Source organism: Nematostella vectensis, chromosome 3, assembly GCF_932526225.1.
Source record: "Nematostella vectensis chromosome 3, jaNemVect1.1, whole genome shotgun sequence".
Taxonomy (NCBI): Eukaryota; Metazoa; Cnidaria; class Anthozoa; order Actiniaria; family Edwardsiidae; genus Nematostella; species Nematostella vectensis.
The window spans coordinates 18,570,295-18,597,352 of NC_064036.1; the positions used below are offsets into that span (position 1 = coordinate 18,570,295).

At 42.5% G+C, this 27,058-nt stretch overlaps 21 non-coding genes across 21 annotated transcripts; all 21 read right to left on the bottom strand.

Annotated features, from left to right (window-relative positions):
* Nucleotides 1–31: 31 nt before the first annotated feature.
* Trnay-gua lies at nt 32–117 on the bottom strand. Its single transcript is given in 2 exon segments — nt 32–67; nt 81–117. It is a non-coding gene; the product is annotated as a tRNA-Tyr (tRNA).
* Nucleotides 118–765: 648 nt separating this feature from the next.
* On the bottom strand, nt 766–851 carry Trnay-gua. The gene is given in 2 exon segments: nt 766–801; nt 815–851. It is a non-coding gene; the product is annotated as a tRNA-Tyr (tRNA).
* Nucleotides 852–1,769: 918 nt separating this feature from the next.
* On the bottom strand, nt 1,770–1,855 carry Trnay-gua. The gene is given in 2 exon segments: nt 1,770–1,805; nt 1,819–1,855. It is a non-coding gene; the product is annotated as a tRNA-Tyr (tRNA).
* Nucleotides 1,856–2,348: 493 nt separating this feature from the next.
* Trnay-gua lies at nt 2,349–2,434 on the bottom strand. The gene is given in 2 exon segments: nt 2,349–2,384; nt 2,398–2,434. It is a non-coding gene; the product is annotated as a tRNA-Tyr (tRNA).
* A 68-nt stretch (nt 2,435–2,502) lies between these two features.
* Trnay-gua lies at nt 2,503–2,588 on the bottom strand. The gene is given in 2 exon segments: nt 2,503–2,538; nt 2,552–2,588. It is a non-coding gene; the product is annotated as a tRNA-Tyr (tRNA).
* Nucleotides 2,589–3,760: 1,172 nt separating this feature from the next.
* Trnay-gua lies at nt 3,761–3,846 on the bottom strand. The gene is given in 2 exon segments: nt 3,761–3,796; nt 3,810–3,846. It is a non-coding gene; the product is annotated as a tRNA-Tyr (tRNA).
* Nucleotides 3,847–3,913: 67 nt separating this feature from the next.
* On the bottom strand, nt 3,914–3,999 carry Trnay-gua. The gene is given in 2 exon segments: nt 3,914–3,949; nt 3,963–3,999. It is a non-coding gene; the product is annotated as a tRNA-Tyr (tRNA).
* Nucleotides 4,000–5,038: 1,039 nt separating this feature from the next.
* Trnay-gua lies at nt 5,039–5,124 on the bottom strand. Its single transcript is given in 2 exon segments — nt 5,039–5,074; nt 5,088–5,124. It is a non-coding gene; the product is annotated as a tRNA-Tyr (tRNA).
* A 2,724-nt stretch (nt 5,125–7,848) lies between these two features.
* Trnay-gua lies at nt 7,849–7,934 on the bottom strand. The gene is given in 2 exon segments: nt 7,849–7,884; nt 7,898–7,934. It is a non-coding gene; the product is annotated as a tRNA-Tyr (tRNA).
* A 1,326-nt stretch (nt 7,935–9,260) lies between these two features.
* Nucleotides 9,261–9,346, bottom strand: Trnay-gua. Its single transcript is given in 2 exon segments — nt 9,261–9,296; nt 9,310–9,346. It is a non-coding gene; the product is annotated as a tRNA-Tyr (tRNA).
* Nucleotides 9,347–11,101: 1,755 nt separating this feature from the next.
* Trnay-gua lies at nt 11,102–11,187 on the bottom strand. Its single transcript is given in 2 exon segments — nt 11,102–11,137; nt 11,151–11,187. It is a non-coding gene; the product is annotated as a tRNA-Tyr (tRNA).
* Nucleotides 11,188–12,942: 1,755 nt separating this feature from the next.
* Trnay-gua lies at nt 12,943–13,028 on the bottom strand. The gene is given in 2 exon segments: nt 12,943–12,978; nt 12,992–13,028. It is a non-coding gene; the product is annotated as a tRNA-Tyr (tRNA).
* A 2,727-nt stretch (nt 13,029–15,755) lies between these two features.
* Nucleotides 15,756–15,841, bottom strand: Trnay-gua. The gene is given in 2 exon segments: nt 15,756–15,791; nt 15,805–15,841. It is a non-coding gene; the product is annotated as a tRNA-Tyr (tRNA).
* Nucleotides 15,842–17,167: 1,326 nt separating this feature from the next.
* Nucleotides 17,168–17,253, bottom strand: Trnay-gua. The gene is given in 2 exon segments: nt 17,168–17,203; nt 17,217–17,253. It is a non-coding gene; the product is annotated as a tRNA-Tyr (tRNA).
* A 2,452-nt stretch (nt 17,254–19,705) lies between these two features.
* On the bottom strand, nt 19,706–19,791 carry Trnay-gua. Its single transcript is given in 2 exon segments — nt 19,706–19,741; nt 19,755–19,791. It is a non-coding gene; the product is annotated as a tRNA-Tyr (tRNA).
* A 1,125-nt stretch (nt 19,792–20,916) lies between these two features.
* Nucleotides 20,917–21,002, bottom strand: Trnay-gua. The gene is given in 2 exon segments: nt 20,917–20,952; nt 20,966–21,002. It is a non-coding gene; the product is annotated as a tRNA-Tyr (tRNA).
* A 185-nt stretch (nt 21,003–21,187) lies between these two features.
* Nucleotides 21,188–21,273, bottom strand: Trnay-gua. The gene is given in 2 exon segments: nt 21,188–21,223; nt 21,237–21,273. It is a non-coding gene; the product is annotated as a tRNA-Tyr (tRNA).
* A 969-nt stretch (nt 21,274–22,242) lies between these two features.
* Trnay-gua lies at nt 22,243–22,328 on the bottom strand. Its single transcript is given in 2 exon segments — nt 22,243–22,278; nt 22,292–22,328. It is a non-coding gene; the product is annotated as a tRNA-Tyr (tRNA).
* A 185-nt stretch (nt 22,329–22,513) lies between these two features.
* On the bottom strand, nt 22,514–22,599 carry Trnay-gua. The gene is given in 2 exon segments: nt 22,514–22,549; nt 22,563–22,599. It is a non-coding gene; the product is annotated as a tRNA-Tyr (tRNA).
* An 851-nt stretch (nt 22,600–23,450) lies between these two features.
* On the bottom strand, nt 23,451–23,536 carry Trnay-gua. Its single transcript is given in 2 exon segments — nt 23,451–23,486; nt 23,500–23,536. It is a non-coding gene; the product is annotated as a tRNA-Tyr (tRNA).
* Nucleotides 23,537–26,808: 3,272 nt separating this feature from the next.
* Trnay-gua lies at nt 26,809–26,894 on the bottom strand. The gene is given in 2 exon segments: nt 26,809–26,844; nt 26,858–26,894. It is a non-coding gene; the product is annotated as a tRNA-Tyr (tRNA).
* Between the last annotated feature and the right edge of the window lie 164 nt (nt 26,895–27,058).

A 27,058-nucleotide genomic window follows, 5' to 3' on the forward strand; every position in this document is an offset into this window, starting at 1 on the left:
CCCAAAATAAACAGCAGTGCACGTAAAACAATCCTTCGAGCCGGATTCGAACCAGCGACCTAGGGATCACAGTTATAAATCTACAGTCCCCCGCTCTACCAACTGAGCTATCGAAGGATGGATGTACATTAAAAGGACAATCAACGTAACCTTGCCCAAAATAAACAGCAGTGAACGTAAAAAATTCTTCGAGCCGGATTCGAACCAGCGACCTATGGATCACAATTATAAATCTACAGTCCCCCGCTCTACCAACTGAGCTATCGAAGGTTGGATGAGCATTGAAAGGGCAATCAACGTAACCTTGACCAAAATAAACAGCAGTGAACGTAAAAAAATACTTCGAGCCAGATTCGAACCAGCGACCTAGGGATCACAATTATAAATCTACAGTCCCCCGCTCTACAAAACTGAGCTATCGAAGGTTGGATGAGCATTGAAAGGGCAATCAACGTAACCTTGACCAAAATAAACAGCAGTGAACGTAAAAAATCCTTCGAGCCGGATTCGAACCAGCGACCTAGGGATCACAATTATAAATCTACAGTCCCCCGCTATACAAAACTGAGCTATCGAAGGATGCATGTACATGGAAAGGACAATCAACGTAACCTTGCCCAAAATAAACAGCAAGGCACCTAAAAACATTGTTCGAGCCGGATTCAAACCAGCAACCTTCGGATCACAATTATATATCTACAGTCTCCAAGGAAAGGACATTCCATGTAACCTTGCCAAAAATAAACAGCAGTGCACGTAAAACAATCCTTCGAGCCGGATTCGAACCAGCGACCTAGGGATCACAATTATAAATCTACAGTCCCCCGCTCTACCAACTGAGCTATCGAAGGATGGATGTACATTAAAAGGACAATCAACGTAACCTTGCCCAAAATAAACAGCAGTGAACGTAAAAAATTCTTCGAGCCGGATTCGAACCAGCGACCAAGGGATCACAATTATAAATCTACAGTCCCCCGCTCTACCAACTGAGCTATCGAAGGTTGGATGAGCATTGAAAGGGCAATCAACGTAACCTTGACCAAAATAAACAGCAGTGAACGTAAAAAAATACTTCGAGCCAGATTCGAACCAGCGACCTAGGGATCACAATTATAAATCTACAGTCCCCCGCTCTACAAAACTGAGCTATCGAAGGTTGGATGAGCATTGAAAGGGCAATCAACGTAACCTTGACCAAAATAAACAGCAGTGAACGTAAAAAATCCTTCGAGCCGGATTCGAACCTGCAACCTAGGGATCTTAATTATAAATCTACAGTCTCCCGCTATACAAAACTGAGCTATCGAAGGATGGATGTACATGGAAAGGACAATCAACGTAACCTTGCCCAAAATAAACAGAAAGGCACCTAAAAACATTGTTCGAGCCGGATTCAAACCAGCAACCTTCGGATCACAATTATATATTTACAGTCTCCAAGGAAAGGACATTCCATGTAACCTTGCCCATAATAAACAGCAGTGAACGTAAAACATCCTTCAAGCCGGATTTTAACCAGCGACCTAGAGATCCCAGTCATAAATATACAGTCTCCAAGGAAAGGACATTTCATGTAACCTTGCCCAAAATAAACAGCAGTGCACGTAAAAATATCCTTCGAGACGGATTCGAACCAGCGACCTAGGGATCACAGTTATAAATCTACAGTCCCCCGCTCTACCAACTGAGCTATCGAAGGATGGATGTACATTGAAAGGACAATCAACGTAACCTTGCCCAAAATAAACAGCAGTGAACGTAAAAAATTCTTCGAGCCGGATTCGAACCAGCGACCTAGGGATCACAATTATAAATCTACAGTCCCCCGCTCTACCAACTGAGCTATCGAAGGTTGGATGAGCATTGAAAGGGCAGTCAACGTAACCTTGACCAAAATAAACTGCAGTGAACGTAAAAAAATACTTCGAGCCAGATTCGAACCAGCGACCTAGGGATCACAATTATAAATCTACAGTCCCCCGCTCTACAAAACTTAGCTATCGAAGGTTGGATGAGCATTGAAAGGGCAATCAACGTAACCTTGACCAAAATAAACAGCAGTGAACGTAAAAAATACTTCGAGCCAGATTCGAACCAGCGACCTAGGGATCACAATTATAAATCTACAGTCCCCCGTTCTACCAACTGAGCTATCGAAGGATGGATGTCCATGGAAAGGACAATCAACGTAACCTTGCCCAAAATAAACAACAGTGCACATAAAAAATACTTCAAGCCGGATTTTAACCAGCGACCTAGAGATCACAGTCATAAATCTACAGTCTCCAAGGAAAGGACATTTCATGTAACCTTGCCCAAAATAAACAGCAGTGCACGTAAAACAATCCTTCGAGCCGGATTCGAACCAGCGACCTAGGGATCACAGTTATAAATCTACAGTCCCCCGCTCTACCAACTGAGCTATCGAAGGATGGATGTACATTGAAAGGACAATCAACGTAACCTTGCCCAAAATAAACAGCAGTGAACGTAAAAAAATCCTTCGAGCCGGATTCGAACCAGCGACCTAGGGATCACAATTATAAATCTACAGTCCCCCGCTCTACCAACTGAGCTATCGAAGGATGGATGAGCATTGAAAGGGCAATCAACGTAACCTTGACCAAAATAAACAGCAGTAAACGTAAAAAATTCTTCGAGCCGGATTCGAACCAGCAACCTAGGATCAATCTCCAAGAAAATGAAATTCCATGTAACATTGCCCAACGTAAAGCGCATGTATAAAGCATCCTTTGAGCCGGATTCGAACCAGCGAATGAGGGATCACAATTGTAAATCTACAGCCCCCCGCTCTACCAACTGAGCTATCGAAGTATGGATGTACATTGAAAGGACAATCAACGTGACCTTGCCCAAAATAAAAAAGCAGTGCATTTAAAAAAAGTCTTCGAGCCGGATTCGAACCAGCGACCAAGGGATCACAATTATAAATCTACAGTCCCCCGTTCTACCAACTGAGCTATCGAAGGATGGATGTCCATGGAAAGGACAATCAACGTAACCTTGACCAAAATAAACAGCAGTGCACATAAAAAATCCTTCAAGCCGGATTTTAACCAGCGACCTAGAGATCACAGTCATAAATCTACAGTCTCCAAGGAAAGGACATTTCATGTAACCTTGCCCATAATAAACAGCAGTGCACGTAAAAAAATACTTCGAGCCGGATTCGAACCAGCGACCTAGGGATCACAATTATAAATCTACAGTCCCCCGCTCTACCAATTGAGCTATCGAAGGATGGATGTATATTGAAAGGACAATCAACGTAAACTTGGCCAAAATAAAAAAGCAGTGCACCTAAAAAAAAATTTCAAGCCGGATTCGAACCAGCGATTTAGGGATCACAATTATAAATCTACAGTCCCCCGCTCTACCAACTGAGCTATCGCATGATGGATGTACATGGAAGGAACAATCAACGTAACCTTGCCCAAAATAAACAGCAGTGAACATAAAAAAATCCTTCGAGCCGGATTCAAACCAGCGACCTAGGGATCACAATTATAAATCTACAGTCCCCCGCTATACAAAACTGAGCTATCGAAGGATGGATGTACATGGAAAGGACAATCAACGTAACCTTGCCCAAAATAAACAGCAAGGCACCTAAAAACATTGTTCGAGCCGGATTCAAACCAGCAACCTTCGGATCACAATTATATATCTACAGTCTCCAAGGAAAGGACATTCCATGTAACCTTGCCAAAAATAAACAGCAGTGCACGTAAAACAATCCTTCGAGCCGGATTCGAACCAGCGACCTAGGGATCACAATTATAAATCTACAGTCCCCCGCTCTACCAACTGAGCTATCGAAGGATGGATGTACATTAAAAGGACAATCAACGTAACCTTGCCCAAAAAAAAAAGCAGTGAACGTAAAAAATTCTTCGAGCCGGATTCGAACCAGCGACCTAGGGATCACAGTTATAAATCTACAGTCCCCCGCTCTACCAACTGAGCTATCGAAGGATGGATGTACATTAAAAGGACAATCAACGTAACCTTGCCCAAAATAAACAGCAGTGAACGTAATAAAAATGCTTCGAGCCGTATTCGAACAAGTGACCTAGGGATCACAGTTATAAATTTACAGTCTTCAAGGAAAGCATATTCCATGTAACCTTGCCCAAAATAAGCAGAAGTGCACGTAAAAGAATCCTTCGAGCCGTATTCGAACCAGCGACCTAGGGATCACAGTTATAAATCTACAGTCCCCCGCTCTACCAACTGAGCTATCGAAGGATGGATGTACATTAAAAGGGCAATCAACGTAACCTTGACCAAAATAAACAGCAGTGAACGTAAAAAAATACTTCGAGCCAGATTCGAACCAGCGACCTAGGGATCACAATTATAAATCTACAGTCCCCCGCTCTACAAAACTGAGCTATCGAAGGTTGGATGAGCATTGAAAGGGCAATCAACGTAACCTTGACCAAAATAAACAGCAGTGAACGTAAAAAATCCTTCGAGCCGGATTCGAACCTGCGACCTAGGGATCTTAATTATAAATCTACAGTCCCCCGCTATACAAAACTGAGCTATCGAAGGATGGATGTACATGGAAAGGACAATCAACGTAACCTTGCCCAAAATAAACAGCAAGCCACCTAAAAACATTGTTCGAGCCGGATTCAAACCAGCAACCTTCGGATCACAATTATATATCTACAGTCTCCAAGGAAAGGACATTCCATGTAACCTTGCCCATAATAAACAGCAGTGAACGTAAAACATCCTTCAAGCCGGATTTTAACCAGCGACCTAGAGATCCCAGTCATAAATATACAGTCTCCAAGGAAAGGACATTTCATGTAACCTTGCCCAAAATAAACAGCAGTGCACGTAAAACAATCCTTCGAGCCGGATTCGAACCAGCGACCTAGGGATCACAGTTATAAATCTACAGTCCCCCGCTCTACCAAATGAGCTATCGAAGGATGGATGTACATTGAAAGGACAATCAACGTAACCTTGCCCAAAATAAACAGCAGTGAACGTAAAAAAATCCTTCGAGCCGGATTCGAACCAGCGACCTAGGGATCACAATTATAAATCTACAGTCCCCCGCTCTACCAACTGAGCTATCGAAGGATGGATGAGCATTGACAGGGCAATCAACGTAACCTTGACCAAAATAAACAGCAGTAAACGTAAAAAATTCTTCGAGCCGGATTCGAACCAGCAACCTAGGATCAATCTCCAAGAAAATGAAATTCCATGTAACATTGCCCAACGTAAAGCGTATGTATAAAGCATCCTTTGAGCCGGATTCGAACCAGCGAATGAGGGATCACAATTGTAAATCTACAGCCCCCCGCTCTACCAACTGAGCTATCGAAGGATGGATGTACATTGAAAGGACAATCAACGTGACCTTGCCCAAAATAAAAAAGCAGTGCATTTAAAAAAAGTCTTCGAGCCGGATTCGAACCAGCGACCAAGGGATCACAATTATAAATCTACAGTCCCCCGTTCTACCAACTGAGCTATCGAAGGATGGATGTCCATGGAAAGGACAATCAACGTAACCTTGACCAAAATAAACAGCAGTGCACATAAAAAATCCTTCAAGCCGGATTTTAACCAGCGACCTAGAGATCACAGTCATAAATCTACAGTCTCCAAGGAAAGGACATTTCATGTAACCTTGCCCATAATAAACAGCAGTGCACGTAAAAAAATACTTCGAGCCGGATTCGAACCAGCGACCTAGGGATCACATATATAAATCTACAGTCCCCCGCTCTATCAATTGAGCTATCGAAGGATGGATGTATATTGAAAGGACAATCAACGTAAACTTGGCCAAAATAAAAAAGCAGTGCACCTAAAAAAAAATTTCGAGCCGGATTCGAACCAGCGATTTAGGGATCACAATTATAAATCTACAGTCCCCCGCTCTACCAACTGAGCTATCGCATGATGGATGTACATGGAAGGAACAATCAACGTAACCTTGCCCAAAATAAACAGCAGTGAACATAAAAAAATCCTTCGAGCCAGATTCGAACCAGCGACCTAGGGATCACAATTATAAATCTACAGTCCCCCGCTTTACCAACTGTGCTATCGAAGGATGGATGTACATGGAAAGGACAATTAATGTAAACTTGCCCAAAATAAACAGTATTGCACGTAAAAAAATCCTTCGAGCAGGATTCGAACCAGCGACCTAGAGATCCCAATTATAAATCTACAGTCCTCCGCTCTACCAACTGAGCTATCGAAGGATGGATGTACATTAAAAGGACAATCAACGTAATCTTACCAAAAATAAAAAAAGCAGTGCACCTAAAAAAATTTCTTCGAGCAGGATTCGAACCAACGATTTAGGGATCACAGTTATACATCTACAGTCTCCAAGAAAAGGACATTCCATGTAATCTGTCCAAAATAAACAGCAACTCACGTAAATAAATTCTTCGAGCCGTATTCGACCCAGCATCTAGGGATCACAATTATAAATTTACAGTCCCCCGCTCTACCAACTGAGCTATCGCATGATGGATGTAAATGGAAAGGACAATCGACAAAACCTTGACTAAAATAAACAGCAGTGAACGTAATAAAAATGCTTCGAGCCGTATTCGAACAAGTGACCTAGGGATCACAGTTATAAATCTACAGTCTTCAAGGAAAGCATATTCCATGTAACCTTGCCCAAAATAAGCAGAAGTGCACGTAAAAGAATCCTTCGAGCCGTATTCGAACCAGCGACCTAGGGATCACAGTTATAAATCTACAGTCCCCCGCTCTACCAACTGAGCTATCGAAGGATGGATGTACATTAAAAGGACAATCAACGTAACCTTGCCCAAAATAAACAGCAGTGAACGTAATAAAAATGCTTCGAGCCGTATTCGAACAAGTGACCTAGGGATCACAGTTATAAATCTACAGTCTTCAAGGAAAGCATATTTTATGTAACCTTGCCCAAAATAAGCAGAAGTGCACGTAAAAGAATCCTTCGAGCCGTATTCGAACCAGCGACCTAGGGATCACAGTTATAAATCTACAGTCCCCCGCTCTACCAACTGAGCTATCGAAGGATGGATGTACATTAAAAGGGCAATCAACGTAACCTTGACCAAAATAAACAGCAGTGAACGTAAAAAAATACTTCGAGCCAGATTCGAACCAGCGACCTAGGGATCACAATTATAAATCTACAGTCCCCCGCTCTACAAAACTGAGCTATCGAAGGTTGGATGAGCATTGAAAGGGCAATCAACGTAACCTTGACCAAAATAAACAGCAGTGAACGTAAAAAATCCTTCGAGCCGGATTCGAACCTGCGACCTAGGGATCTTAATTATAAATCTACAGTCCCCCGCTATACAAAACTGAGCTATCGAAGGATGGATGTACATGGAAAGGACAATCAACGTAACCTTGCCCAAAATAAACAGCAAGCCACCTAAAAACATTGTTCGAGCCGGATTCAAACCAGCAACCTTCGGATCACAATTATATATCTACAGTCTCCAAGGAAAGGACATTCCATGTAACCTTGCCCATAATAAACAGCAGTGAACGTAAAACATCCTTCAAGCCGGATTTTAACCAGCGACCTAGAGATCCCAGTCATAAATATACAGTCTCCAAGGAAAGGACATTTCATGTAACCTTGCCCAAAATAAACAGCAGTGCACGTAAAACAATCCTTCGAGCCGGATTCGAACCAGCGACCTAGGGATCACAGTTATAAATCTACAGTCCCCCGCTCTACCAAATGAGCTATCGAAGGATGGATGTACATTGAAAGGACAATCAACGTAACCTTGCCCAAAATAAACAGCAGTGAACGTAAAAAAATCCTTCGAGCCGGATTCGAACCAGCGACCTAGGGATCACAATTATAAATCTACAGTCCCCCGCTCTACCAACTGAGCTATCGAAGGATGGATGAGCATTGACAGGGCAATCAACGTAACCTTGACCAAAATAAACAGCAGTAAACGTAAAAAATTCTTCGAGCCGGATTCGAACCAGCAACCTAGGATCAATCTCCAAGAAAATGAAATTCCATGTAACATTGCCCAACGTAAAGCGTATGTATAAAGCATCCTTTGAGCCGGATTCGAACCAGCGAATGAGAGATCACAATTGTAAATCTACAGCCCCCCGCTCTACCAACTGAGCTATCGAAGGATGGATGTACATTGAAAGGACAATCAACGTGACCTTGCCCAAAATAAAAAAGCAGTGCATTTAAAAAAAGTCTTCGAGCCGGATTCGAACCAGCGACCAAGGGATCACAATTATAAATCTACAGTCCCCCGTTCTACCAACTGAGCTATCGAAGGATGGATGTCCATGGAAAGGACAATCAACGTAACCTTGACCAAAATAAACAGCAGTGCACATAAAAAATCCTTCAAGCCGGATTTTAACCAGCGACCTAGAGATCACAGTCATAAATCTACAGTCTCCAAGGAAAGGACATTTCATGTAACCTTGCCCATAATAAACAGCAGTGCACGTAAAAAAATACTTCGAGCCGGATTCGAACCAGCGACCTAGGGATCACAATTATAAATCTACAGTCCCCCGCTCTACCAATTGAGCTATCGAAGGATGGATGTATATTGAAAGGACAATCAACGTAAACTTGGCCAAAATAAAAAAGCAGTGCACCTAAAAAAAAATTTCGAGCCGGATTCGAACCAGCGATTTAGGGATCACAATTATAAATCTACAGTCCCCCGCTCTACCAACTGAGCTATCGCATGATGGATGTACATGGAAGGAACAATCAACGTAACCTTGCCCAAAATAAACAGCAGTGAACATAAAAAAATCCTTCGAGCCGGATTCGAACCAGCGACCTAGGGATCACAATTATAAATCTACAGTCCCCCGCTATACAAAACTGAGCTATCGAAGGATGGATGTACATGGAAAGGACAATCAACGTAACCTTGCCCAAAATAAACAGCAAGGCACCTAAAAACATTGTTCGAGCCGGATTCAAACCAGCAACCTTCGGATCACAATTATATATCTACAGTCTCCAAGGAAAGGACATTCCATGTAACCTTGCCAAAAATAAACAGCAGTGCACGTAAAACAATCCTTCGAGCCGGATTCGAACCAGCGACCTAGGGATCACAATTATAAATCTACAGTCCCCCGCTCTACCAAATGAGCTATCGAAGGATGGATGTACATTGAAAGGACAATCAACGTAACCTTGCCCAAAATAAACAGCAGTGAACGTAAAAAAATCCTTCGAGCCGGATTCGAACCAGCGACCTAGGGATCACAATTATAAATCTACAGTCCCCCGCTCTACCAACTGAGCTATCGAAGGATGGATGAGCATTGACAGGGCAATCAACGTAACCTTGACCAAAATAAACAGCAGTAAACGTAAAAAATTCTTCGAGCCGGATTCGAACCAGAAACCTAGGATCAATCTCCAAGAAAATGAAATTCCATGTAACATTGCCCAACGTAAAGCGTATGTATAAAGCATCCTTTGAGCCGGATTCGAACCAGCGAATGAGGGATCACAATTGTAAATCTACAGCCCCCCGCTCTACCAACTGAGCTATCGAAGGATGGATGTACATTGAAAGGACAATCAACGTGACCTTGCCCAAAATAAAAAAGCAGTGCATTTAAAAAAAGTCTTCGAGCCGGATTCGAACCAGCGACCAAGGGATCACAATTATAAATCTACAGTCCCCCGTTCTACCAACTGAGCTATCGAAGGATGGATGTCCATGGAAAGGACAATCAACGTAACCTTGACCAAAAAAAAAAACAGCAGTGCACATAAAAAATCCTTCAAGCCGGATTTTAACCAGCGACCTAGAGATCACAGTCATAAATCTACAGTCTCCAAGGAAAGGACATTTCATGTAACCTTGCCCATAATAAACAGCAGTGCACGTAAAAAAATACTTCGAGCCGGATTCGAACCAGCGACCTAGGGATCACAATTATAAATCTACAGTCCCCCGCTCTATCAATTGAGCTATCGAAGGATGGATGTATATTGAAAGGACAATCAACGTAAACTTGGCCAAAATAAAAAAGCAGTGCACCTAAAAAAAAATTTCGAGCCGGATTCGAACCAGCGATTTAGGGATCACAATTATAAATCTACAGTCCCCCGCTCTACCAACTGAGCTATCGCATGATGGATGTACATGGAAAGGACAATCAACGTAACCTTGACCAAAATAAACAGCAGTGCACATAAAAAATCCTTCAAGCCTTATTTTAACCAGCGACCTAGAGATCACAGTCATAAATCTACAGTCTCCAAGGAAAGGACATTTCATGTAACCTTGCCCATAATAAACAGCAGTGCACGTAAAAAAATACTTCGAGCCGGATTCGAACCAGCGACCTAGGGATCACAATTATAAATCTACAGTCCCCCGCTCTACCAATTGAGCTATCGAAGGATGGATGTATATTGAAAGGACAATCAACGTAAACTTGGCCAAAATAAAAAAGCAGTGCACCTAAAAAAAAATTTCGAGCCGGATTCGAACCAGCGATTTAGGGATCACAATTATAAATCTACAGTCCCCCGCTCTACCAACTGAGCTATCGCATGATGGATGTACATGGAAGGAACAATCAACGTAACCTTGCCCAAAATAAACAGCAGTGAACATAAAAAAATCCTTCGAGCCGGATTCGAACCAGCGACCTAGGGATCACAATTATAAATCTACAGTCCCCCGCTATACAAAACTGAGCTATCGAAGGATGGATGTACATGGAAAGGACAATCAACGTAACCTTGCCCAAAATAAACAGCAAGGCACCTAAAAACATTGTTCGAGCCGGATTCAAACCAGCAACCTTCGGATCACAATTATATATCTACAGTCTCCAAGGAAAGGACATTCCATGTAACCTTGCCAAAAATAAACAGCAGTGCACGTAAAACAATCCTTCGAGCCGGATTCGAACCAGCGACCTAGGGATCACAATTATAAATCTACAGTCCCCCGCTCTACCAAATGAGCTATCGAAGGATGGATGTACATTGAAAGGACAATCAACGTAACCTTGCCCAAAATAAACAGCAGTGAACGTAAAAAAATCCTTCGAGCCGGATTCGAACCAGCGACCTAGGGATCACAATTATAAATCTACAGTCCCCCGCTCTACCAACTGAGCTATCGAAGGATGGATGAGCATTGACAGGGCAATCAACGTAACCTTGACCAAAATAAACAGCAGTAAACGTAAAAAATTCTTCGAGCCGGATTCGAACCAGAAACCTAGGATCAATCTCCAAGAAAATGAAATTCCATGTAACATTGCCCAACGTAAAGCGTATGTATAAAGCATCCTTTGAGCCGGATTCGAACCAGCGAATGAGGGATCACAATTGTAAATCTACAGCCCCCCGCTCTACCAACTGAGCTATCGAAGGATGGATGTACATTGAAAGGACAATCAACGTGACCTTGCCCAAAATAAAAAAGCAGTGCATTTAAAAAAAGTCTTCGAGCCGGATTCGAACCAGCGACCAAGGGATCACAATTATAAATCTACAGTCCCCCGTTCTACCAACTGAGCTATCGAAGGATGGATGTCCATGGAAAGGACAATCAACGTAACCTTGACCAAAAAAAAAAACAGCAGTGCACATAAAAAATCCTTCAAGCCGGATTTTAACCAGCGACCTAGAGATCACAGTCATAAATCTACAGTCTCCAAGGAAAGGACATTTCATGTAACCTTGCCCATAATAAACAGCAGTGCACGTAAAAAAATACTTCGAGCCGGATTCGAACCAGCGACCTAGGGATCACAATTATAAATCTACAGTCCCCCGCTCTATCAATTGAGCTATCGAAGGATGGATGTATATTGAAAGGACAATCAACGTAAACTTGGCCAAAATAAAAAAGCAGTGCACCTAAAAAAAAATTTCGAGCCGGATTCGAACCAGCGATTTAGGGATCACAATTATAAATCTACAGTCCCCCGCTCTACCAACTGAGCTATCGCATGATGGATGTACATGGAAAGGACAATCAACGTAACCTTGACCAAAATAAACAGCAGTGCACATAAAAAATCCTTCAAGCCGGATTTTAACCAGCGACCTAGAGATCACAGTCATAAATCTACAGTCTCCAAGGAAAGGACATTTCATGTAACCTTGCCCATAATAAACAGCAGTGCACGTAAAAAAATACTTCGAGCCGGATTCGAACCAGCGACCTAGGGATCACAATTATAAATCTACAGTCCCCCGCTCTACCAATTGAGCTATCGAAGGATGGATGTATATTGAAAGGACAATCAACGTAAACTTGGCCAAAATAAAAAAGCAGTGCACCTAAAAAAAAATTTCGAGCCGGATTCGAACCAGCGATTTAGGGATCACAATTATAAATCTACAGTCCCCCGCTCTACCAACTGAGCTATCGCATGATGGATGTACATGGAAGGAACAATCAACGTAACCTTGCCCAAAATAAACAGCAGTGAACATAAAAAAATCCTTCGAGCCGGATTCGAACCAGCGACCTAGGGATCACAATTATAAATCTACAGTCCCCCGCTATACAAAACTGAGCTATCGAAGGATGGATGTACATGGAAAGGACAATCAACGTAACCTTGCCCAAAATAAACAGCAAGGCACCTAAAAACATTGTTCGAGCCGGATTCAAACCAGCAACCTTCGGATCACAATTATATATCTACAGTCTCCAAGGAAAGGACATTCCATGTAACCTTGCCAAAAATAAACAGCAGTGCACGTAAAACAATCCTTCGAGCCGGATTCGAACCAGCGACCTAGGGATCACAATTATAAATCTACAGTCCCCCGCTCTACCAAATGAGCTATCGAAGGATGGATGTACATTGAAAGGACAATCAACGTAACCTTGCCCAAAATAAACAGCAGTGAACGTAAAAAAATCCTTCGAGCCGGATTCGAACCAGCGACCTAGGGATCACAATTATAAATCTACAGTCCCCCGCTCTACCAACTGAGCTATCGAAGGATGGATGAGCATTGACAGGGCAATCAACGTAACCTTGACCAAAATAAACAGCAGTAAACGTAAAAAATTCTTCGAGCCGGATTCGAACCAGAAACCTAGGATCAATCTCCAAGAAAATGAAATTCCATGTAACATTGCCCAACGTAAAGCGTATGTATAAAGCATCCTTTGAGCCGGATTCGAACCAGCGAATGAGGGATCACAATTGTAAATCTACAGCCCCCCGCTCTACCAACTGAGCTATCGAAGGATGGATGTACATTGAAAGGACAATCAACGTGACCTTGCCCAAAATAAAAAAGCAGTGCATTTAAAAAAAGTCTTCGAGCCGGATTCGAACCAGCGACCAAGGGATCACAATTATAAATCTACAGTCCCCCGTTCTACCAACTGAGCTATCGAAGGATGGATGTCCATGGAAAGGACAATCAACGTAACCTTGACCAAAAAAAAAAACAGCAGTGCACATAAAAAATCCTTCAAGCCGGATTTTAACCAGCGACCTAGAGATCACAGTCATAAATCTACAGTCTCCAAGGAAAGGACATTTCATGTAACCTTGCCCATAATAAACAGCAGTGCACGTAAAAAAATACTTCGAGCCGGATTCGAACCAGCGACCTAGGGATCACAATTATAAATCTACAGTCCCCCGCTCTATCAATTGAGCTATCGAAGGATGGATGTATATTGAAAGGACAATCAACGTAAACTTGGCCAAAATAAAAAAGCAGTGCACCTAAAAAAAAATTTCGAGCCGGATTCGAACCAGCGATTTAGGGATCACAATTATAAATCTACAGTCCCCCGCTCTACCAACTGAGCTATCGCATGATGGATGTACATGGAAGGAACAATCAACGTAACCTTGCCCAAAATAAACAGCAGTGAACATAAAAAAATCCTTCGAGCCGGATTCGAACCAGCGACCTAGGGATCACAATTATAAATCTACAGTCCCCCGCTTTACCAACTGTGCTATCGAAGGATGGATGTACATGGAATGGACAATTAATGTAAACTTGCCCAAAATAAACAGTATTGCACGTAAAAAAATCCTTCGAGCAGGATTCGAACCAGCGACCTAGAGATCCCAATTATAAATCTACAGTCCTCCGCTCTACCAACTGAGCTATCGAAGGATGGATGTACATTAAAAGGACAATCAACGTAATCTTACCCAAAATAAAAAAAGCAGTGCACCTAAAAAAATTTCTTCGAGCAGGATTCGAACCAACGATTTAGGGATCACAGTTATACATCTACAGTCTCCAAGAAAAGGACATTCCATGTAATCTGTCCAAAATAAACAGCAACTCACGTAAATAAATTCTTCGAGCCGTATTCGACCCAGCATCTAGGGATCACAATTATAAATCTACAGTCCCCCGCTCTACCAACTGAGCTATCGCATGATGGATGTAAATGGAAAGGACAATCGACAAAACCTTGACTAAAATAAACAGCAGTGAACGTAATAAAAATGCTTCGAGCCGTATTCGAACAAGTGACCTAGGGATCACAGTTATAAATCTACAGTCTTCAAGGAAAGCATATTCCATGTAACCTTGCCCAAAATAAGCAGAAGTGCACGTAAAAGAATCCTTCGAGCCGTATTCGAACCAGCGACCTAGGGATCACAGTTATAAATCTACAGTCCCCCGCTCTACCAACTGAGCTATCGAAGGATGGATGTACATTAAAAGGACAATCAACGTAACCTTGCCCAAAATAAACAGCAGTGAACGTAATAAAAATGCTTCGAGCCGTATTCGAACAAGTGACCTAGGGATCACAGTTATAAATCTACAGTCTTCAAGGAAAGCATATTCCATGTAACCTTGCCCAAAATAAGCAGAAGTGCACGTAAAAGAATCCTTCGAGCCGTATTCGAACCAGCGACCTAGGGATCACAGTTATAAATCTACAGTCCCCCGCTCTACCAACTGAGCTATCGAAGGATGGATGTACATTAAAAGGGCAATCAACGTAACCTTGACCAAAATAAACAGCAGTGAACGTAAAAAAATACTTCGAGCCAGATTCGAACCAGCGACCTAGGGATCACAATTATAAATCTACAGTCCCCCGCTCTACAAAACTGAGCTATCGAAGGTTGGATGAGCATTGAAAGGGCAATCAACGTAACCTTGACCAAAATAAACAGCAGTGAACGTAAAAAATCCTTCGAGCCGGATTCGAACCTGCGACCTAGGGATCTTAATTATAAATCTACAGTCCCCCGCTATACAAAACTGAGCTATCGAAGGATGGATGTACATGGAAAGGACAATCAACGTAACCTTGCCCAAAATAAACAGCAAGCCACCTAAAAACATTGTTCGAGCCGGATTCAAACCAGCAACCTTCGGATCACAATTATATATCTACAGTCTCCAAGGAAAGGACATTCCATGTAACCTTGCCCATAATAAACAGCAGTGAACGTAAAACATCCTTCAAGCCGGATTTTAACCAGCGACCTAGAGATCCCAGTCATAAATATACAGTCTCCAAGGAAAGGACATTTCATGTAACCTTGCCCAAAATAAACAGCAGTGCACGTAAAACAATCCTTCGAGCCGGATTCGAACCAGCGACCTAGGGATCACAGTTATAAATCTACAGTCCTCCGCTCTACCAAATGAGCTATCGAAGGATGGATGTACATTGAAAGGACAATCAACGTAACCTTGCCCAAAATAAACAGCAGTGAACGTAAAAAAATCCTTCGAGCCGGATTCGAACCAGCGACCTAGGGATCACAATTATAAATCTACAGTCCCCCGCTCTACCAACTGAGCTATCGAAGGATGGATGAGCATTGACAGGGCAATCAACGTAACCTTGACCAAAATAAACAGCAGTAAACGTAAAAAATTCTTCGAGCCGGATTCGAACCAGCAACCTAGGATCAATCTCCAAGAAAATGAAATTCCATGTAACATTGCCCAACGTAAAGCGTATGTATAAAGCATCCTTTGAGCCGGATTCGAACCAGCGAATGAGGGATCACAATTGTAAATCTACAGCCCCCCGCTCTACCAACTGAGCTATCGAAGGATGGATGTACATTGAAAGGACAATCAACGTGACCTTGCCCAAAATAAAAAAGCAGTGCATTTAAAAAAAGTCTTCGAGCCGGATTCGAACCAGCGACCAAGGGATCACAATTATAAATCTACAGTCCCCCGTTCTACCAACTGAGCTATCGAAGGATGGATGTCCATGGAAAGGACAATCAACGTAACCTTGACCAAAATAAACAGCAGTGCACATAAAAAATCCTTCAAGCCGGATTTTAACCAGCGACCTAGAGATCACAGTCATAAATCTACAGTCTCCAAGGAAAGGACATTTCATGTAACCTTGCCCATAATAAACAGCAGTGCACGTAAAAAAATACTTCGAGCCGGATTCGAACCAGCGACCTAGGGATCACAATTATAAATCTACAGTCCCCCGCTCTACCAATTGAGCTATCGAAGGATGGATGTATATTGAAAGGACAATCAACGTAAACTTGGCCAAAATAAAAAAGCAGTGCACCTAAAAAAAAATTTCGAGCCGGATTCGAACCAGCGATTTAGGGATCACAATTATAAATCTACAGTCCCCCGCTCTACCAACTGAGCTATCGCATGATGGATGTACATGGAAGGAACAATCAACGTAACCTTGCCCAAAATAAACAGCAGTGAACATAAAAAAATCCTTCGAGCCGGATTCGAACCAGCGACCTAGGGATCACAATTATAAATCTACAGTCCCCCGCTATACAAAACTGAGCTATCGAAGGATGGATGTACATGGAAAGGACAATCAACGTAACCTTGCCCAAAATAAACAGCAAGGCACCTAAAAACATTGTTCGAGCCGGATTCAAACCAGCAACCTTCGGATCACAATTATATATCTACAGTCTCCAAGGAAAGGACATTCCATGTAACCTTGCCAAAAATAAACAGCAGTGCACGTAAAACAATCCTTCGAGCCGGATTCGAACCAGCGACCTAGGGATCACAATTATAAATCTACAGTCCCCCGCTCTACCAAATGAGCTATCGAAGGATGGATGTACATTGAAAGGACAATCAACGTAACCTTGCCCAAAATAAACAGCAGTGAACGTAAAAAAATCCTTCGAGCCGGATTCGAACCAGCGACCTAGGGATCACAATTATAAATCTACAGTCCCCCGCTCTACCAACTGAGCTATCGAAGGATGGATGAGCATTGACAGGGCAATCAACGTAACCTTGACCAAAATAAACAGCAGTAAACGTAAAAAATTCTTCGAGCCGGATTCGAACCAGCAACCTAGGATCAATCTCCAAGAAAATGAAATTCCATGTAACATTGCCCAACGTAAAGCGTATGTATAAAGCATCCTTTGAGCCGGATTTGAACCAGCGAATGAGGGATCACAATTGTAAATTTACAGCCCCCCGCTCTACCAACTGAGCTATCGAAGGATGGATGTACATTGAAAGGACAATCAACGTGACCTTGCCCAAAATAAAAAAGCAGTGCATTTAAAAAAAGTCTTCGAGCCGGATTCGAACCAGCGACCAAGGGATCACAATTATAAATCTACAGTCCCCCGTTCTACCAACTGAGCTATCGAAGGATGGATGTCCATGGAAAGGACAATCAACGTAACCTTGACCAAAATAAACAGCAGTGCACATAAAAAATCCTTCAAGCCGGATTTTAACCAGCGACCTAGAGATCACAGTCATAAATCTACAGTCTCCAAGGAAAGGACATTTCATGTAACCTTGCCCATAATAAACAGCAGTGCACGTAAAAAAATACTTCGAGCCGGATTCGAACCAGCGACCTAGGGATCACAATTATAAATCTACAGTCCCCCGCTCTATCAATTGAGCTATCGAAGGATGGATGTATATTGAAAGGACAATCAACGTAAACTTGGCCAAAATAAAAAAGCAGTGCACCTAAAAAAAAATTTCGAGCCGGATTCGAACCAGCGATTTAGGGATCACAATTATAAATCTACAGTTCCCCGCTCTACCAACTGAGCTATCGCATGATGGATGTACATGGAAGGAACAATCAACGTAACCTTGCCCAAAATAAACAGCAGTGAACATAAAAAAATCCTTCGAGCCGGATTCGAACCAGCGACCTAGGGATCACAATTATAAATCTACAGTCCCCCGCTTTACCAACTGTGCTATCGAAGGATGGATGTACATGGAAAGGACAATTAATGTAAACTTGCCCAAAATAAACAGTATTGCACGTAAAAAAATCCTTCGAGCAGGATTCGAACCAGCGACCTAGAGATCCCAATTATAAATCTACAGTCCTCCGCTCTACCAACTGAGCTATCGAAGGATGGATGTACATTAAAAGGACAATCAACGTAATCTTACCCAAAATAAAAAAAGCAGTGCACCTAAAAAAATTTCTTCGAGCAGGATTCGAACCAACGATTTAGGGATCACAGTTATACATCTACAGTCTCCAAGAAAAGGACATTCCATGTAATCTGTCCAAAATAAACAGCAACTCACGTAAATAAATTCTTCGAGCCGTATTCGACCCAGCATCTAGGGATCACAATTATAAATCTACAGTCCCCCGCTCTACCAACTGAGCTATCGCATGATGGATGTAAATGGAAAGGACAATCGACAAAACCTTGACTAAAATAAACAGCAGTGAACGTAATAAAAATGCTTCGAGCCGTATTCGAACAAGTGACCTAGGGATCACAGTTATAAATCTACAGTCTTCAAGGAAAGCATATTCCATGTAACCTTGCCCAAAATAAGCAGAAGTGCACGTAAAAGAATCCTTCGAGCCGTATTCGAACCAGCGACCTAGGGATCACAGTTATAAATCTACAGTCCCCCGCTCTACCAACTGAGCTATCGAAGGATGGATGTACATTAAAAGGACAATCAACGTAACCTTGCCCAAAATAAACAGCAGTGAACGTAATAAAAATGCTTCGAGCCGTATTCGAACAAGTGACCTAGGGATCACAGTTATAAATCTACAGTCTTCACGGAAAGCATATTCCATGTAACCTTGCCCAAAATAAGCAGAAGTGCACGTAAAAGAATCCTTCGAGCCGTATTCGAACCAGCGACCTAGGGATCACAGTTATAAATCTACAGTCCCCCGCTCTACCAACTGAGCTATCGAAGGATGGATGTACATTAAAAGGGCAATCAACGTAACCTTGACCAAAATAAACAGCAGTGAACGTAAAAAAATACTTCGAGCCAGATTCGAACCAGCGACCTAGGGATCACAATTATAAATCTACAGTCCCCCGCTCTACAAAACTGAGCTATCGAAGGTTGGATGAGCATTGAAAGGGCAATCAACGTAACCTTGCCCAAAATAAACAGCAGTGCACATAAAAAATCCTTCAAGCCGGATTTTAACCAGCGACCTAGAGATCACAGTCATAAATCTACAGTCTCCAAGGAAAGGACATTTCATGTAACCTTGCCCAAAATAAACAGCAGTGCACGTAAAACAATCCTTCGAGCCGGATTCGAACCAGCGACCTAGGGATCACAGTTATAAATCTACAGTCCCGCGCTCTACCAACTGAGCTATCGAAGGATGGATGTACATTGAAAGGACAATCAACGTAACCTTGCCCAAAATAAACAGCAGTGAACGTAAAAAATTCCTTCGAGCCGGATTCGAACCAGCGACCTAGGGATCACAATTATAAATCTACAGTCCCCCGCTCTACCAACTGAGCTATCGAAGGATGGATGAGCATTGAAAGGGCAATCAACGTAACCTTGACCAAAATAAGCAGCAGTGAACGTAATAAAAATGCTTCGAGCCGGATTCGAACCAGCCACCTAGGGATCACAATTATAAATCTACAGTCCCCCGCTCTACAAAACTGAGCTATCGAAGGATGGATGTACATTAAAAGGACAATCAACGTAACCTTGCCCAAAATAAAAAGCAAGGCACCTAAAAACATTGTTCGAGCCGGATTCAAACCAGCAACCTTCGGATCACAATTATATATCTACAGTCTCCAAGGAAAGGACATTCCATGTAACCTTGCCCATAATAAACAGCAGTGCACGTAAAAAAATACTTCGAGCCGGATTCGAACCAGCGACCTAGGGATCACAATTATAAATCTACAGTCCCCCGCTCTACCAATTGAGCTATCGAAGGATGGATGTATATGGAAAGGACAATCAACGTAACCTTGCCCAAAATAAACATCAGTGAACGTAAAACATCCTTCGAGCCGGATTCGAACCAGCGACCTAGGGATCACAATTATAAATCTACAGCCCCCCGCTCTACAAAACTGAGCTATCGAAGGATGGATGTACGTGGAAAGGACATTAAACGTAACCTTGCCCAAAATAAACAGCAAGGCACTTAAAAACATTTTTCGAGCCGGATTCAAACCAGCAAACTTCGGATCACAATTATAAATCTACAGCCCCCCGCTCTACCAACTGGGCTATCGAAGGATGGATATGCATTGAAAGGACAATCAACGTAACCTTGCCCAAAATAAATCTATAGTCTCCAAGGAAAGGACTTTCCATGTAACCTTCCCTACAATAAACAGCAGTGCACGTAACAAAATCCTTGGAGACGGATTCGAACCAGCGACAAAGGGATCACAATTATAAATCTACAGTCCCCCGTTCTACCAACTGAGCTATCGAAGGATGGATGTCCATGGAAAGGACAATCAACGTAACCTTGACCAAAATAAACAGCAGTGCACAAAAAAAATCCTTTAAGCCGGATTTTAACCAGCGACCTAGAGATCACAGTCATAAATCTACTGTCTCCAAGGAAAGGACATTTCATGTAACCTTGCCCAAATTAAACAGCAGTGCACGTAAAACAATCCTTCGAGCCGGATTCGAACCAGCGACCTAGGGATCACAGTTATAAATCTACAGTCCCCCGCTCTACCAACTGAGCTATCGAAGGATGGATGTCCATGGAAAGGACAATCAACGTAACCTTGACCAAAATAAACAGCAGTGTACAAAAAAAATCCTTCAAGCCGGATTTTAACCAGCGACCTAGAGATCACAGTCATAAATCTACTGTCTCCAAGGAAAGGACATTTCATGTAACCTTTTCCAAATTTAACAGCAGTGCACGTAAAACAATCCTTCGAGCCGGATTCGAACCAGCGACCTAGGGATCACAGTTATAAATCTACAGTCCCCCGCTCTACCAACTGAGCTATCGAAGGATGGATGTACATTGAAAGGACAATCAACGTAACCTTGCCCAAAATAAACAGCAAGGCACCTAAAAACATTGTTCGAGACGGATTAAAACCAGCAACCTTCGGATCACAATTATATATCTACAGTCTCCAAGGAACGGACATTCCATGTAACCTTGCCCATAATAAACAGCAGTGCACGTAAAAAAATACTTCGAGCCGGATTCGAACCAGCGACCTAGGGATCACAATTATAAATCTACAGTCCCCCGCTCTACCAATTGAGCTATCGAAGGATGGATGTACATGGAAAGGACAATCAACGTAACCTTGCCCAAAATAAACATCAGTGAACGTAAAACATCCTTCGAGCCGGATTCGAACCAGCGACCTAGGGATCACAATTATAAATCTACAGCCCCCCGCTCTACAAAACTGAGCTATCGAAGGATGGATGTACATGGAAAGGACATTAAACGTAACCTTGCCCAAAATAAACAGCAAGGCACTTAAAAACATTTTACGAGCCGGATTCAAACCAGCAAACTTCGGATCACAATTATAAATCTACAGCCCCCCGCTCTACCAACTGGGCTATCGAAGGATGGATATGCATTGAAAGGACAATCAACGTAACCTTGCCCAAAATAAATCTATAGTCTCCAAGGAAAGGACTTTCCATGTAACCTTCCCTACAATAAACAGCAGTGCACGTAACAAAATCCTTGGAGACGGATTCGAACCAGCGACAAAGGGATCACAATTATAAATCTACAGTCCCCCGTTCTACCAACTGAGCTATCGAAGGATGGATGTCCATGGAAAGGACAATCAACGTAACCTTGACCAAAATAAACAGCAGTGCACAAAAAAAATCCTTTAAGCCGGATTTTAACCAGCGACCTAGAGATCACAGTCATAAATCTACTGTCTCCAAGGAAAGGACATTTCATGTAACCTTGCCCAAATTAAACAGCAGTGCACGTAAAACAATCCTTCGAGCCGGATTCGAACCAGCGACCTAGGGATCACAGTTATAAATCTACAGTCCCCCGCTCTACCAACTGAGCTATCGAAGGATGGATGTCCATGGAAAGGACAATCAACGTAACCTTGACCAAAATAAACAGCAGTGTACAAAAAAAATCCTTCAAGCCGGATTTTAACCAGCGACCTAGAGATCACAGTCATAAATCTACTGTCTCCAAGGAAAGGACATTTCATGTAACCTTTTCCAAATTTAACAGCAGTGCACGTAAAACAATCCTTCGAGCCGGATTCGAACCAGCGACCTAGGGATCACAGTTATAAATCTACAGTCCCCCGCTCTACCAACTGAGCTATCGAAGGATGGATGTACATTGAAAGGACAATCAACGTAACCTTGCCCAAAATAAACAGCAAGGCACCTAAAAACATTGTTCGAGACGGATTAAAACCAGCAACCTTCGGATCACAATTATATATCTACAGTCTCCAAGGAACGGACATTCCATGTAACCTTGCCCATAATAAACAGCAGTGCACGTAAAAAAATACTTCGAGCCGGATTCGAACCAGCGACCTAGGGATCACAATTATAAATCTACAGTCCCCCGCTCTACCAATTGAGCTATCGAAGGATGGATGTACATGGAAAGGACAATCAACGTAACCTTGCCCAAAATAAACATCAGTGAACGTAAAACATCCTTCGAGCCGGATTCGAACCAGCGACCTAGGGATCACAATTATAAATCTACAGCCCCCCGCTCTACAAAACTGAGCTATCGAAGGATGGATGTACATGGAAAGGACATTAAACGTAACCTTGCCCAAAATAAACAGCAAGGCACTTAAAAACATTTTACGAGCCGGATTCAAACCAGCAAACTTCGGATCACAATTATAAATCTACAGCCCCCCGCTCTACCAACTGGGCTATCGAAGGATGGATATGCATTGAAAGGACAATCAACGTAACCTTGCCCAAAATAAATCTATAGTCTCCAAGGAAAGGACATTCCATGTAACCTTCCCTTCAATAAACAGCAGTGCACGTAACAAAATCCTTGGAGACGGATTCGAACCAGCGACAAAGGGATCACAATTATAAATCTACAGTCCCCCGTTCTACCAACTGAGCTATCGAAGGATGGATGTCCATGGAAAGGACAATCAACGTAACCTTGACCAAAATAAACAGCAGTGCACATAAAAAATCCTTCGAGCCGGATTCGAACCAGCGACCTAGGGATCACAATTATAAATCTACAGTCCCCCGCTCTACCAACTGAGCTATCGAAGGATGGATGAGCATTGAAAGGGCAATCAACGTAACCTTGACCAAAATAAACAGCAGTAAACGTAAAATATTCTTCGAGCCGGATTCGAACCAGCATCCTAGGATCAATCTCCAAGAAAATGAAATTCCATGTAACATTGCCCAACGTAAAGCGCATGTATAAAACATCCTTTGAGCCGGATTCGAACCAGCGAATGAGGGATCACAATTGTAAATCTACAGCCCCCCGCTCTACCAACTGAGCTATCGAAGGATGGATGTACATTGAAAGGACAATCAACGTGACCTTGCCCAAAATAAAAAAGCAGTGCATTTAAAAAAAGTCTTCGAGCCGGATTCGAACCAGCGACCAAGGGATCACAATTATAAATCTACAGTCCCCCGTTCTACCAACTGGGCTATCGAAGGATGGATGTCCATGGAAAGGACAATCAACGTAACCTTGACCAAAATAAACAGCAGTGCACATAAAAAAATCCTTCAAGCCGGATTTTAACCAGCGACCTAGACATCACAGTCATAAATCTACAGTCTCCAAGGAAAGGACATTTCATGTAACCTTGCCCATAATAAACAGCAGTGCACGTAAAAAAATACTTCGAGCCGGATTCGAACCAGCGACCTAGGGATCACAATTATAAATCTACAGTCCCCCGCTCTACCAATTGAGCTATCGAAGGATGGATGTATATTGAAAGGACAATCAACGTAAACTTGGCCAAAATAAAAAAGCAGTGCACCTAAAAAAAAATTTCGAGCCGGAGTCGAACCAGCAATTTAGGGATCACAATTATAAATCTACAGTCCCCCGCTCTACCAACTGAGCTATCGCATGATGGATGTACATGGAAGGAACAATCAACGTAACCTTGCCCAAAATAAACAGCAGTGAACATAAAAAAATCCTTCGAGCCGGATTCGAACCAGCGACCTGGGGATCACAATTATAAATCTACAGTCCCCCGCTTTACCAACTGTGCTATCGAGGGATGGATGTACGTGGAAAGGACAATTAATGTAAACTTGCCCAAAATAAACAGTATTGCACGTAAAAAAATCCTTCGAGCAGGATTCGAACCAGCGACCTAGAGATCCCAATTATAAATCTACAGTCCTCCGCTCTACCAACTGAGCTATCGAAGGATGGATGTACGTTAAAAGGACAATCAACGTAATCTTACCCAAAATAAAAAAAGCAGTGCACCTAAAAAAATTTCTTCGAGCAGGATTCGAACCAACGATTTAGGGATCACAGTTATACATCTACAGTCTCCAAGAAAAGGACATTCCATGTAATCTGTCCAAAATAAACAGCAACTCACGTAAATAAATTCTTCTAGCCGGATTCGACCCAGCATCTAGGGATCACAATTATAAATCTACAGTCCCCCGCTCTACCAACTGAGCTATCGCATGATGGATGTAAATGGAAAGGACAATCGACAAAACCTTGACTAAAATAAACAGCAGTGAACGTAATAAAAATGCTTCGAGCCGTATTCGAACCAGTGACCTAGGGATCACAGTTATAAATCTACAGTCTCCAAGGAAAGGACATTCCATGTAACCTTGCCCAAAATAAGCAGAAGTGCACGTAAAAGAATCCTTCGAGCCGTATTCGAACCAGCGACCTAGGGATCACAGTTATAAATCTACAGTCCCCCGCTTCACCAACTGAGCTATCGAAGGATGGATGTACATGGAAAGGACAATCAACGTAACCTTGCCCAAAATAAACAGCAGTGAACGTAAAAAAATACTTCGAGCCGGATTCGAACCAGCGACCTAGGGATCACAATTATAAATCTACAGTCCCCCGCTCTACAAAACTGAGCTATCGAAGGATGGATGTACATGGAAAGGACAATCAACGTAACCTTGACCAAAATAAACTGCAGTGAACGTAAAAAAATACTTCGAGCCAGATTCGAACCAGCGACCTAGGGATCACAGTTATAAATCTACAGTCCCCCGCTCTACCAACTGAGCTATCGAAGGATGGATGTACATTAAAAGGACAATCAACGTAACCTTGCCCAAAATAAACAGCAGTGAACGTAAAAAATTCTTCGAGCCGGATTCGAACCAGCGACCTAGGGATCACAGTTATAAATCTACAGTCCCCCGCTCCACCAACTGAGCTATCGAAGGATGGATGTACATGGAAAGGACAATCAACGTAACCTTGCCCAAAATAAACAGCAGTGAACGTAAAAAAATACTTCGAGCCGGATTCGAACCAGCCACCTAGGGATCACAATTATAAATCTACAGTCCCCCGCTCTACAAAACTGAGCTATCGAAGGATGGATGTACATGGAAAGGACAATCAACGTAACCTTGCCCAAAATAAACAGCAAGGCACCTAAAAACTTTGTTCGAGCCGGATTCAAACCAGCAACCTTCGGATCACAATTATATATCTACAGTCTCCAAGGAAAGGACATTCCATGTAACCTTGCCCATAATAAACAGCAGTGCACGTAAAAAAATACTTCGAGCCGGATTCGAACCAGCGACCTAGGGATCACAATTATAAATCTACAGTCCCCCGCTCTACCAATTGAGCTATCGAAGGATGGATGTACATGGAAAGGACAATCAACGTAACCTTGCCCAAAATAAACATCAGTGAACGTAAAACATCCTTCGAGCCGGATTCGAACCAGCGACCTAGGGATCACAATTATAAATCTACAGCCCCCCGCTCTACAAAACTGAGCTATCGAAGGATGGATGTACGTGGAAAGGACATTAAACGTAACCTTGCCCAAAATAAACAGCAAGGCACTTAAAAACATTTTTCGAGCCGGATTCAAACCAGCAAACTTCGGATCACAATTATAAATCTACAGCCCCCCGCTCTACCAACTGGGCTATCGAAGGATGGATATGCATTGAAAGGACAATCAACGTAACCTTGCCCAAAATAAATCTATAGTCTCCAAGGAAAGGACATTCCATGTAACCTTCCCTACAATAAACAGCAGTGCACGTAACAAAATCCTTGGAGACGGATTCGAACCAGCGACAAAGGGATCACAATTATAAATCTACAGTCCCCCGTTCTACCAACTGAGCTATCGAAGGATGGATGTCCATGGAAAGGACAATCAACGTAACCTTGACCAAAATAAACAGCAGTGCACAAAAAAAATCCTTCAAGCCGGATTTTAACCAGCGACCTAGAGATCACAGTCATAAATCTACAGTCTCCAAGGAAAGGACATTTCATGTAACCTTGCCCAAATTAAACAGCAGTGCACGTAAAACAATCCTTCGAGCCGGATTCGAACCAGCGACCTAGGGATCACAGTTATAAATCTACAGTCCCCCGCTCTACCAACTGAGCTATCGAAGGATGGATGTACATTGAAAGGACAATCAAAGTAACCTTGCCCAAAATAAACAGCAAGGCACCTAAAAACATTGTTCGAGCCGGATTAAAACCAGCAACCTTCGGATCACAATTATATATCTACAGTCTTCAAGGAAAGGACATTCCATGTAACCTTGCCCATAATA